This window comes from Euphorbia lathyris, chromosome 3 (assembly GCF_963576675.1).
Source record: "Euphorbia lathyris chromosome 3, ddEupLath1.1, whole genome shotgun sequence".
Taxonomy (NCBI): domain Eukaryota; kingdom Viridiplantae; phylum Streptophyta; class Magnoliopsida; order Malpighiales; family Euphorbiaceae; genus Euphorbia; species Euphorbia lathyris.
Genome location: NC_088912.1, coordinates 13786342 through 13800614, shown reverse-complemented (window position 1 = coordinate 13800614; position 14273 = coordinate 13786342).

Genomic DNA, 14273 nt, shown 5'->3' with positions numbered 1-14273 from the left:
TCATATTTACTCCTGCTGATTTTATTTAATTCGAAATTCTCTTCACAATTAGTTAAATCTCACAAATCAAAACCCCCTATTTATTTACTTTGTTTATTTATCAAGTCATTATTGTTTTGAGTCAGTAATATTCCCTTGGGTTCGACCTTTGCTTACCTTTGTTACAAATCCATATTTCGGTTAAGTAAAGTTATATTTATCTTTGGTGGATTCGACACCCATCAAATTTTGGCGCCGTTGCCGGGGAATATTCTAACTTGATTTAAAGCAATTTATGACCAGGTCTGAAAATTTGGAACAACTTCTTTTTGAATCAGAAATAGAAAAAACAGTAAGGAAACTCCGAAAAGAAGCAAAGCTGCAGAAACTTCAAGGTGTTGAAACTTCAAGTTCTAGTGAAGAAGAAGAAATTTCCAGTGAAGAAAGTGAACAATCTGAAGAGGAGACGATGGCAGCCAGAACTTTAAGACAACTTCATGCACCTCAGGCTGATCAACAGCCCTTATGCGTCACATACCCAGTCCTAAATGCAGCTTTTGAACTTAAATCGGGACTGATTCATTATTTGTCTAAGTTTCATGGAATGGAAAGCGAAAATCCGTATAATCATCTCAAAGAATTTCAGGCGGTCTGCTCAGGTATGAGTCCCCAAGGAATAACTGAGGAACAAGTGAAATTAAGAGCTTTTCCCTTTTCTTTGCAGGATGCTGCTAAAGACTGGTTTCTCAACCTACCCTTTGGATCCATCACAATATGGATTGGCATGACGCAAGCATTCCTAGAGAAGTATTTTCCAGCTTCTCGAGCAGCAATGATTCGAATAGAGATTACTGGAATAAGGCAAAAAGATATTGAAACACTCCATGACTATTAGGAGAGGTTCAAAAGGCCATGTGCAAGCTGTCCCCAACATGGGATAACTGAACATTCTCTTATTCAATATTTTTATGAGGGAATGTTAGGCATGGAAAGAAAGATGATAGATGCTGCTAGTGGGGGAAGCCTTATTGATAAAACACCAAATGCAGCTAAAGATTTGATCAAAAGTATGGCAGAAACTTCCCAATAATTTGGGAAGCAGTAAGATGGTCCAAGGAAAGCTTATGAGGTAAGTACTTCTTCCATTGAAGAAAAAATAAATGCTTTGACATCTCTTGTAAAAAATTTGGTTGTAGGAAAGGTAGTTCAAGTTAAGGCATGTGGGATCTGTACAGTTACTGGACATGCCACAAATGAATGTCCCACATTGCATGAAGGAACACCGGAACAGATTAATGCCGTCCTCGGATATCAGGGGCAACCTCCACATAATTATGACCCATACTCAAATTCATATAATCCCGGATTACGTGATCATCCGAACCTCAGCTACAAGCAGCAAAATAATGTGCTTCAATCAAACATTCCCCAACAATATCAATAAAGACCTCAACAATATAGACCTGTTCAAACAGATCCAAATTCAGGTATGCTGCCAAATCCTAATGACCAATCTGTTCTTTCTAACTTGTTGAAATTTCAGGAAGAACAAAGCAAGATCAATGTAAATGTTCAAGCAAATTTCCAAAATTTAGAGAAGCAAATGAGTCAGATAGCGACCATTCTAAGTGCAATACAATCCCAGGAGAAGTTACCTTCACAAACTGAGGCGAATCCGAGACAGAATGTGAGTGCAATCTCGCTTTGCAGCGGAAAAGCATTAGTCTTTCCCAAGACTAAGTCTATTTCCGAATCAGAACAACCTGTGTCAGAGAAATCTGCAATCAAAGGGGGGGTGACAGAAAAAGAGAAAGAAGGTTCAGTTGGTAAGTCATCTGGAGAAAAAGCCACAAATCAAGACACACCTTTGGTAAATAGACCACCTTTCCCTAGTCGGTTGGCCAAATCAAAGAAAGAAAAGGAGGAGAAAGACATCTTTGAGACGTTCCGCAAGGTTGAGGTAAATATGCCATTGCTTGATGTTATTAGACAAATCCCTCGATATGTTAAATTCCTTAAAGAATTGTGTGCTAACAAGATAAAAAAAATTGGGTATGAAAAGATAACAATGTGCGAGAATGTATCTGCTGTCCTACAAGGAAAAATGCCGCAAAAGTGCAAGGACAGAGGTATGTTTGCTATTTCCTACCAAATCGGAAATACTAGTATTAAAAGAGCAATGTGTGATCTAGGACGTCAATTAATGTCATGCCTAAATCAATTTATTCATCTTTAAATGCTGGTCCTTTAGAGGAAATAGGAGTAGTAATTCAACTCGCTAACCGATCTATAGTTTATCCTGAAGGTTTGTTGGAAGATGTTCTTATGCAGGTTAATGGTTTAATTTTTCCAGCTGACTTCTTTGTTATCGATATGGAAGATGATGATCATTCCTCAAAGGCATCAGAAATCTTGTTAGGGAGACCATTCCTAACAACTGCTCAGACAAAGATAGATGTTCACAAAGGAACACTGACTATGGAATTCGATGGTAAAATAGTTCAATTTAATGTTTATGATGCCATGAAATTTCCTAACGAAGTGCATTCCATTTGTGGTATAGATGTTGTCGAACCAATAACACAACATGATTCTGAGTTTTATAGGGAAGATGAATTACATGTGGTTGTTGAAAAGAGTATCGAAATTGAAAGTGTTAGGAAGCTACAAGTACAGGAGCTTGAAGAGTTGAAAAATGAAGCTTGCGAAAGCCCGAGAATTAATAAATTGAAGACCAAGAAATTTCATGATGATATGATTATCCAGAAACAATTTCGAATAGGACAGAAGGTATTTTTACACCATTATCGATTGAGATTGTTTTCCAGAAAATTAAAGTCCAAATGGATAGGACCTTTCATGGTCATGAAGATTTACCCTTAATGTGCTGTGGAAATTAAGAGCCTGGAGAATGGGAAAGTGCAAAAAGTAAATGGCCACAGACTCAAGCCATTTTACAAGAATATCCTAATTGGAGTCTCTAGAGAAGTTCAACATCTTGACCCAGGAGACTAGCCTTAGAGTTCAAGAGTGTCTAGCCAAAGACGTTAACTAGCCAAAGACGTTAACTAGCGGCGCTATTGGGAGACAGCCCAAGTTGGTCTTGCTAAAAGATCCAAGTTATCCTTTATGTTTTGTTTTTGTTTTTGTTTTATTTTTTTTTATTTTTAATAACTGACTTAACTGCCATCATCTTCTTCAATAGGCATGTGTTTCCTTTCGATTTAATTTGCAAGTGCCAAAGAGCTTAAAAATGGTGAAATAAGTGGGCTTAAGGACAGGTTCCTCCAAATAGGGCAGTAAGTGAATTTTTCTTTTTCAATTTATTACTTTCCTCTTGTTTGTTGTCCTTCTCCCCTGATTGTTTGAATTCCTCATTGAGGACAATGTGAGGAGAAAAGTGGGGGAAGGATCGTGTTTGATTTCATGGTTAATTGACTGATTGTGATGGTTAATTTGTTGAAGAGCTTCTGGCTGTTTTGAAAATTTACTGCTGCTGAAATTTCCTTATTTTACTGCTGCAATTTTCTGGGTTTAATTTTATGGAATATGTGCTAAATTAGTGTGAGGTATCCACCTCAAGTGGAAAAAGCCCCCGAAAAATATGCTCGAGTCTAGTGTGCGGTGTCCACCTTTTGTTTTGTCCCTAGAAATAATAATGCTAGCTCTCAGTTTTGCACTCGGTTGAAACTAGGTTGCCAACTTAGTATTGAAACCCCTAAGTCTTGTTTTGAGTAAGCTGTCGATTTCAAAAGGTCAAGGTTGCACAATTGTCTTGAACATGCATATGAACCACTTGACTAATTTCCCATAAACATGACAGACATTTTGAATGAAACAACATCAATTTAACCCCAATTTTTGGAAAGTTTTTGAGCCTAAATGCAAGAACAAAAACATTACACTTTGTTCTATTTTTTCTGAGTGTTATCCAATTCTAGTTTGGAATTCTAGAACTTGCCATGTTATGCATTTCGAGACCACACTGATGTATTTAAGCATTAAAAATGATAAGGGCAGTAGGTTTTTTTTTCTGTCAGCCATTTCAAATAAACTTTGAACCCTTAGTCTTGCCCAAGACTAACAAAAATAACAGTACAATCCCTTAGTTAGCCAGATTTGAGCCTTTTCCCATTCTTGACACACCTTTGTTCGAGTCCCTTGGCCATGGACGTTCTAGCCATCAAAGTCTGTACATTCTTTCATTTATTTCTATGTTTAGTTGTTGCTTTGAGCAATTTCCATATTCAAATTAACCACAAGTTTATCAAAGTACGAGGATTCAACTGAATGACCCTTTAGATATATGTGGTTGTGCTTCAAAGGTGTTTAAATGGACATTAGCTCGCAAAAAAAGTGTAGCTTCCTAGTTCTAGTATTATCTTCTTCAAGTATGAAAAAAAAGGAGCCTCAGAAAAGAAAAAAAATATACCAGAGGCAAAGAAAAGAAAAAGAAAAAAAAACAAAAAAATTCTTGTTAGTTTGTTCATTTCAATTTGTTTATAATTAATTAAGATCATCTCATTCATTCATTCTGAAGTTTGAAGACTGTAAGTAGTTTGTACATAATCGTGTTTTGGTTTTCATTTTGGCCATTTCCACTATCATCGGTTTTCCTTTCTCCTCATTTCCTTTCCAAACATTTATCCTAGCCTATGTTACACCCTATTTTAAGTCCCTTTGATTTAGTGTCTTGAATTTATACTAAGTGGTGGAGATTTGATATATTGGCAAGCTTATGGTAATTTCATTATAGGTTGCGACTTGAGTGATTCCTTGAAAACTAATCATAGCCTAAACACTTGAGTGCAATGAGTGGCTTCCGTGAGGGTGCTGTTTATTTTAATTCATACCTTATGTACATGGTCAAAAGCTCAATTGCTGAGATTTTTCAAGTAGTTACATTGTATGTTCAAACATGAATAATGTCTTCGCTTTGAGAGTTGATGGCTGATAATCTTCACATTATGAGGGGGGATTGGGAAAGGTTGGTTAACACGAAATCATAAGAGTAAAGAGCTGTTGACATGATCTGATATGCTTAGGGACAAGCATTGGGTAAGTATGGGGTATTTGATAAGTGTCCAATTCAACGTTCAAATGTCCACTTTAATGCTAGGTTATTTAATTAATTTGGTGTTATTTTGGATATTATTTCTTGTTTTGGTTGGATTTGCCTCCACAGGACTCAAATGATTAAAAGGAGCAGAATTGGACTTAATTGAAGAAAATTTAGACTAGAAGGGAATTTGGAGCTGATTCGGAGGAGCTGAAATGAAGATAAAGTTAGTCTTGCCCAAGACTAAGGATTTCGGGAATTGCAGATTCCAGAATTGATCAGGACTCTCCCTTATTCTATCAAGAATGAACCTGGACAATTGGGAATGACTAAGCATGCACGAAATTAGGAGATATGACAGATTAGAAAAGATATTGATTGTAGTTTAAAAACAAAAACTATCTTTTTGTTAGCTAATTTTTAGGAGAGGCTTTTCTCTACAAAAGGCCTGATTTACGTTCTTGGAAAGAGGTTCTTTTTAGGTTTTATTTTTTAGTATCATTTTTGTTCTCTTTTTGAAACAGAAACATGTGTTCTTTCATGGCTATTCATAGCTAAACTTCTATATTCGGTTAAGGGTTAATTCAAATGAGGTTTTTCTTCATTATCGTGAGACTGTTGCACTTTAATTATTCTTATTAATGTACCGTTTATTTGTTCATTGCATTTAGGGATTTATTCTCAATTGATTATTCAATCTGCGAATGATAACTGCAGGTCGTTCTTTGAATTGGATTGTCATACGACTGAATTGGTAAAGTTAGATTTTCTCCTAAACGAACCAATCATAGTAGCAATCGATAATCTAAATTAGGTTAGTTTTGTATTTGAAAGAATAGATTCAGATTTGACAACCTGAGATTGTCTTTCATGTGACATTAATACAAAATTAATTAGGTTTATTTGAGTCGAATGAATAAGTAATTTAGTTTCTGAATCGTCTACGTTGAGTGTCGGTTGGCTAAAGTCGGGTTCTTCTAATTCATCAGGCTGTCAATAAATTAAATCCTGACCGCTGAGGCATGATTATTTATTGATTAGGAACTGGTTATTCACGCGTGCTTGACCAGTTTAATATTAAGGAAGAATACTCCAAACTGATCCGGTATGTGTATAAGGTTGTATTTTATATATCTATGATCGATACTGAGTGAATTACCTACCTACGAACCCCCTTGATCGGATTTCTCCGACATTGTTTACAAAATCATATTTACTTCTACTGATTTTATTTAATTCGAAATTCTCTGCACAATTGGTTAAATCTCACAAATCAAAACCCCCTATTTATTTACTTTGTTTATTTATCAAGTCATTATTGTTTTGAGTCAGTAATATTCCATTGAGTTCCACCTTTGCTTACCCTTGTTACAAATCCATATTTCGGTTAAGTAAAGTTATATTTATCTTTGGTGGATTCGACACCCATCAGATGAACCATAGCATATGCATTATTTAATTCAGGAATATGATTAATGAGTAAGATCTGATTCACTACATTATCATAATCCGGATTTAATCTAGAAAGAAACTTCATAACTCTATCAGTCCCATCTAAATCCTGGATAATTTGTTTAGATTCACCACAAGTGCAAGCAGTAGAAGGCTATAAAGCTGTTATTTCATCCCAAATTCGTTTAAGCCTTAAAAAATAAGAGGATATAGAGAGACTTCCCTGAGCAATTCTGCTGAGTTCCTGTTTGAGATGAAACAATTGGAGGCCATTTTTCTCAGCACATCGTTGTTCTGCTTCCTTCCAAAGTGCACGAGCAGAAGTTGCATACATGAAGCAAAGTGCTACATCTTTCTCCATTGAATTTATCAGCCATGAAAACACCAAACTATCAAGTGCCCACCATTTCTCATAATCCGGTGTTGTTATCGATGGTTTCAGATCATCCTCCATGATGAACATCAACTTCCTCTTTGCTCTGAGTGCGTGAATCATAGAATGACTCCACGGTATGTAATTGCCGGCTAAAAGTCTGGAAACTAGAACGATTCCTGGATTATCATTAGAGAAATTATTTCTGAATTGTGAGTTCTCAATCTCCTCTTTTATTGGATCGAATGAATCGTTAGGTTTCTTGCCTTCATCGTTTGCACCAGATCAACCTAGGATGACGTAAGCGTAATAATTAGAAAACACATGCGCCGAATGTGTCATAAATGCCAGAGATAACTGTCGATTGATCATCTCGAGATCAAACCGCCATTCCGACCTATTAGATCAACTCGGCACTTTTATAAATAGTGGATGAATTCCCACTAATTCCTCTTTACATTTGAAATCGTTGGCATTCAATTTCTCTCTCTCTCTCTCTCAAATCCCAAATCCTCTCAAAATCTCTCAAAGAATCATGTCTAACGATTCTCAGAACATCTCCGGTGCCGATTACAACAACAATCGCTCCGATGAAAACCCTTCGTCTCCTGCTGAGCAGGACTATGAAGAGACTTCAACTGAGTCTCAAGGACATGGTCAGCATGAACAATCTAAGGTCAGCACTCCGAGCAAAAACCCCAAAGCTGACCAAGCAACACCGTCAAAGGAAAAGAAAAAGAAGAAGAACAAGCAACCTAATGAGAAGGTATTCCTCCCCGTTTAAAAAAACGTACAGAAGTGTGAGGTTGTCCGCCGCCGTTGGTTCTCTAAAGGGTTCGTGGAGGCTGAGAAACCCTTCTGTGAGTGGATATCCAAGAATGGCTGGACCGAGCTATTCTCTCTCCCCGGTACCACTTACCCGTAGTTGGTAAGAGAATTTTATGCAAATCTCAAGGTTAACGAGGATAATGTTGACCATTTAGTAACCAAGGTCAAAGACAAGGACATCACGATCACTCCGTCCTATCTCGCAAATCCGCTGAAACTGACGGCCAAAGGTTCAGAACTCAGGACCACGAACGACTACTCTAAGATTGACTACCCTGTTGAGTTCTCCAAACCAAAAGACCACAAAGGGGAAATAGCCAGCACTTGCATGGGTCAGCCTCAGAAAATGGCCCATTACATCTTGACCAATTTCTTATTCCCTAAGATCAACGCCTCCTCCTCAGCTTTTAACTTTGAGCAGTGCTTTATCTGGCACATGCTGAACTTTATACCACTCAACATGCCCGTCTTTCTTATCGGCGCATTCCAACGAAGTACCAGGAAACTCAGGATGGGCTCCCTCATCACAAAAATTCTTCAGGACCATCAGGTGAGCACAGTCAAAGAAATTGAAATTTGGGGTACAGAAATCACAACGGCACTGCTGTTTGGGCTAGCCTTCAACCTACCAATTAAACCCAAGAAAGAAAAGGGGGCTATGGTTGAAGAAGCACCTGTTGAGGACAATGAAGAAGAGGATAATATGGTTGAAGCAGCATAGGATGCGCTGACCAAGAAAGGAAAGAAAGTGATGGGTGTCAAAGAACCCGCTGACCGCACCAGACAGGATAAAAAGAGAAAAGCTAACCAATCCTCCTCCAAAGATATTAACACAGCTCCGAAGAAGATTCGGATTGGCTCTAGTGCGAAGAGAGGTGCTGTTGAGCAAGCTCAAGGGGAACTTAAGTCAGCGAAGAAATAGAAAAGGCAAGTTGAGCTTGAGGAAGAAAGTGAGGAAACCCCTAAAATGCCTCTGAAGAGGAAGAAAACCTATGGGTTGACGCCGATTGAAGCTAACCCACTTCACTTCGTGGCTACTCCTGAATCACACTTTGTGCGGAGTCAAGAAATTGACCTTGAGAAGACCCCTACTGACCAGGAGGAAGAACTGGGTAATACCAGAGGTCAGTCTCAAGCTGATCAAATAGGATCAGCTGAGCCAAGTGTGAAATTTGCTGCTGAGCAAACTGAGAACCAAACTAAGCAACTAGTGAAGGGCAAGGTTGTGGAAGGCGTTGATGATGACCTTGGTCCTAACTCCGCCTCTGAGTCCCTTGACTCCATTGCTGCTGATCCCTCTCCTCAAACAAACAACGACAGCACAGGCAAGCGGCTCAAGCGTAAGGCTCTGAAACCAAAATTCATCGATCTATTGGATGAGTCTCCACTGAGGGATCCAATTACCGACCTCACCAAGCTTCAGTTTCAATTCTTCTCAATTGTCACTGAGCCTACTCTGGACCAAATAAAGGAAAAACAAGCCTCTGTTTCTCAAGCTGAGGAACAAGCCGATCCCAAAGCTCCTCATGGTCCTATTTCTGCCGAGCAAGTACTCGAAGTCCCTGCTGCTCAAGTCAACGAGTTGGCAAAGGAAATCCCTGCTCAAGTCAGTTCTGACTTGCCTCAACCTTCAAAATCTCCTCAACTTCAGGCTGATACTGAGCAGGTCAATAATTCTGCTGATCCACCTCTTCCTACTCCTTCAACGCAGAATGAAAACCAGTCAGCTCCTGCTGCTGACCTGGCTCAAAGTGCAGCTACTGACCAAGCTGGCACCTCTACTTCTGAGCACCAAACACCTCCTCCATCCGGTGTTGACAAGATTTCAGCCTCTGAACCACAAACTGATGAATCCTATGCTTACTTAAATGCTTCTGAGTCTGGCAGGAAGATTATCGACTCAGCTCAAGCACTACTTCAGGACATTCATCAAACTCAGGCCGATGCTGCTGGGTCTGATCATGTTGAGCCAACACAAATCTCCTCTGTCACTCAGCTTCTCACCGAAATCAAGGGTCTCAAAGACTTGATGAGTGTCATGACATCGTTCGCATCTCAACAGCCCAAGCAAGAGTCAATAGTGAAGCTGGCCGAACTCCAGCTGATGATGGTGACTCATATGAACACCATCCAAGGTCAACTCAATGTCTTATCAGCTGTGAACTCAACATATGCCACCTCTACTGAGGTCCATCAATATTTCTCCCAGCTGACCTCTGAGCTGACCGGAGCTCGTGACCTGATCTCCTCCCCCTGTCAGTGTTCCATCGAATAAATTGGTGAAGCTATTCGCTTACTCAATCTGAATAAAGAGGAAATGGACACTGACCTAGTGAAGACAAATGAGATTCTGCAATGCACTCAATCTACCCTTAAGCAGGTTCGGCAAACCAACACTCAACGTCAACAATATGACACTTCCCTGCTCAGGATGTATCATCAATCATATGCCCGGATGACAGAATCCATAACTTGGATCGGGAAATCTCAAGAGTATCTGTTAAGTATGCCCAGTTCCAACATTAAGATCCCTGTTTCCACTATGTCCGATGGCATGCAAGTCTTCAAAGGTCTTAGGGAGAGTACGAGTCAACTCCAAATTTACTCATCAAAACTGACTCGTGCTGTTCAACAGGGAACCTTCTATCCTCCTCCTCCAACTCCCGATGCTGGAAAAACGGGAGAGAAAGAAAGGCAAGCTGCTGGAACTCAACAGAAACAGGGGGAGATAACTAAGCCTGACGCCGGAACTCAACAGAAGCTTGGTTCAACTTCTGCTGACCCAAGTAATCCAAGTCAGCAACAAAGAACTACCAAGGGCAAAGGCAAATCCCACCAAGTTCAAGTCAACATAAAGAGATAGATTAGAAATAATCTTAGACATGTAACTTTATATTTGGCATGTTCTATTTTGTTATGCTGACTATCTATATAAGCATCCTTTTATCCAAACTGGCTTATCTATATGTGATGCTTACTTGTTATGCTTATATGCTGATCTGTCATATTTAACTATTCATTAAACAACAAGTTAAAGCTTGTGAACATAAGAAATATACAAGTAAAATTTACTCAGCACACAACTCTGATACTTATATGCGACACTGAGTAATAACTATATGTTCCAAGTATTGACCATCTTCTGAAAACTGACCTAGGCTCATCTGAATTAGATCTTGGAAAGTCTAGAATTGAACTAAGTCAGTAAAGGCATGTCTTAATTAAATCTTAGAAAGATTAGAGTTAAATTGAGTCAATAGATGCAACCCTTATGGGGGAGTAACTTCAGAAGACTAAAAGATAAATCAATCATGGGAAACTCTAATGTTGAGTTCCATAATTAAATATTTTTGCCAACATCAAAATGGGGGAGTTTGTTGAAACACCTTTCCACATGATTTTGATTTGACAAAATTATTTAAGTTGATCCATGATTAAGACAATTAAATTTAAGTGCTTTGATTTAATTGTACTAATGTGTTTGTTCAATGTTGAGTATAATTATAAATGAGAACAGAAATAAAAAGTAAGACAGAATGAAGTCAGCATGAGCCACAGAAGCTGAGTAGAACACAACTCAGCATCATAGAAGAAAAGTCTTCTTCAGAACAAAACGCTTGAAGATGAAGCTGACCGAAGAAGCTGAGTAGAACGTAACTCAGCCTCGTCAAAGACAAAGATCGAAGGCAACGTCTATTACGTCAAGCTGAGTGTTCATCAGGACAGCGCCAATGATCCGTTAACTAAAAGACAAGATCCAACAGAGATCTGCGCCAATTCAGAAGCTTTGGAATTACGCAAGGAGACAGTTTCGAGATGCATGGGTCAACTGGCATTTGGGTAAAAGACGAAACTGGCGCTAGAAGACGAACCTGGCGGAAGAAGACAAGCCTGACGCCTGCTAAATTCAGACGATAGGATTGGCCTGCAAAACTGTATGCTGACCAGTGAATGACGCAAGAAGACCGTTTGAATTCAATGGATAGATCTGAATTCAAATGATTGAGGCATCAGATTTCACTATAAAAGGACAAGTTCATCTCTTGGATCCTTTGCCGAAGTACAAAAAGAAAATCATACATACAAGCACATGCAAACAAGAAAAAGCAAATACTTACACCCAAATCCTATTTCTGTGTAAAAGTCTAGATCGAATTTATATTCATCTAAAGCGTTCTTCATCTAGAAAGAACAAATTTGTATCAATTGTAAAGATTGATAGAGTGGTGCTGAGTACTCGGTTTTAGTACTCAGTGGTAGAGAAAATCTAAGTGTTTGGTTATAGCACTTAGTATGGTTGAGTAGACGAATAGAGGACGGTACTCTTGCATACTCAATTGCTGGTAAACGGTTTGTGCTCTACCTTTAAAGAGCTCAGTAGTCGATTGAAAAAGCCCGGAAGGATTCTGGGGACTGGACGTAGGCGGTGAGGCCGAACCAGGATAAGTCTGCTGAGTAATTTCTAACTCTTTCTCTCAATATATATATGTATGTGTTGCTTGCTTAAATTACTCAGGATATAAATTGTATAAGCTGACACTGAGTAATCAGAGTGCTGAGTTGGAAGCTGACCTTAAGTGTTAATTCCCTACTCACAAGTAAAACGGTTCTAGTCAGCCTCTGACTAAAGCTGTCTTACATCTCGCTCGGTCTTGCTAACCAAAACTGAGTAAAGTGATTTAAAGAATTAAATTAAGTCAGCATAATTAAGCGAAAAAGTTACATTAGTTCCTAACCCCCCATTGGAATTAATTACACGGGACCAACAATATATGTTTTTTTAATAAAATTGATAAATAAAATGAATTACTAGAAGAAGATGTCCAATAAAAAGTAAGAAATGGGAAACAATCTAAAAAAAGCAACCAAAAACAAAAATGAGAGAGAATTTGTTGCGGAAACGACTAGCAAATTAAAAGCTAAAGCATAAATGGTATCTATTGGCCTGTTGAATTTTCTTAAAGTAATCTATTTGTCATTCTCATTTTCTTAAAATGTACACATTTTTACTTTTTCAAAATTTGTCTTTACTATGCCACGTGGATTTCAATGAATTAATAGATAATTTCAAACAAATGCAAAATATAAATAAGATATTTTAAAAGTATATCGGAAAATAATATTTTTTTACAAGTATAGGGAACTAGTAAGGATGACAACTTGTACTGCACCCACGGGTACCCGGTACTACCTGATTGTAATAGAACTACCCATACACTCTATGAAAGGTTATGAGACCGGTATGAGATCATAACTGTTACCCCTTACGATAACGGGATGAGTATGAGAATGTCTCTGGGTACCCGATACGCGTTGCCCGTCCTAACTCTTTTGTATATCAATAAATTATTATTGTTTTTTTATATATAAGATGTGAGATTTGAAGCTCAATATTTTGTTCTTCAACAATTGTGTGATACCACCGAGCTCCTTTATTCTTATTAATTAAGGTTCAATATGTTCAATTTTTAGATGGATACAACAACAGCAACAACAACAAAGGCGTAATCCCGAAATGATTCGGGGTCGGCTAACATGAACCATCATATAAAACCGTGAAATCTAGTCGTGTCAGCGACACAAATTCGCTCCCTCCACTCCGTCCTATCCACTACCATATTTTCCTCAATTCCCAGTGAACTCATATCACTCTCGATCACCCTCCTCCAAGTTTGCTTAGGTCTTCCCCTACCCCTCACCACTATGATTTATTAAATTTAGACGTTGTTAAATTTATAATTTTTTTTGTTTTATTTTTATTCTTAACAGCCAAGGGTACGTGTGAATGAAATTGAACGAACATGGGATGCAAAATGTAGACTGTTATGATATTGAGACATATGGGCAGATAAAAATAAACGGATAAAAGTTTGAAATTGATATTATCCACACATACTCTGGTTGTCATCCCTAGGAACTAATCTATTAAGACATTTTGTAGTGATTTAAAACATTTTTTATTGATTTTTATTCATATCTTAACTGCAAATAATAAATAAATTCAATCCTTAAAATGTAAATTTAATGAAAACAAAGGGTAGAACATAAATTTTAGGGTATCCAATAAAGACATCCGGATTTTCCTGTGGAAAAGCCAAATAAAATGGTGTAGATAAACCGACCATATGTGACCCTTACAAAAACAAATTGACTTGTTAAAGTACATGGGTTTAACTTAATAACATACATCAATACACGGAAAATTACTATGCTACCCTTGTGCATATAGCCTCTTGTAAGACAAAGTTGAGACATGCGGGATGGATGATGACATCAAAGTTTTTTTTAATTAATCATGACATCATTATCATTCTCAAAGCTTCCCAATTTGGTGTTTTACTCTTAATAATATATAGGGTAAATAACTTATTAGTTCCTAGTATATTTTTTTGTTTTTTTATTTTCAAAAACATATTATAAGGTGTTTAGGATTTTGTTGAAATTAACCATTTGATCTTTTTGTTTAATTTTTTTAGATTTTTAATGGAACATATCTTAGCTTTCAGCACGACCGTAGTAGATAAAAAAAATTGTCATGTTATTATGTTAGTTTGTGTTTGTTTATACCAAATATAACCTTTA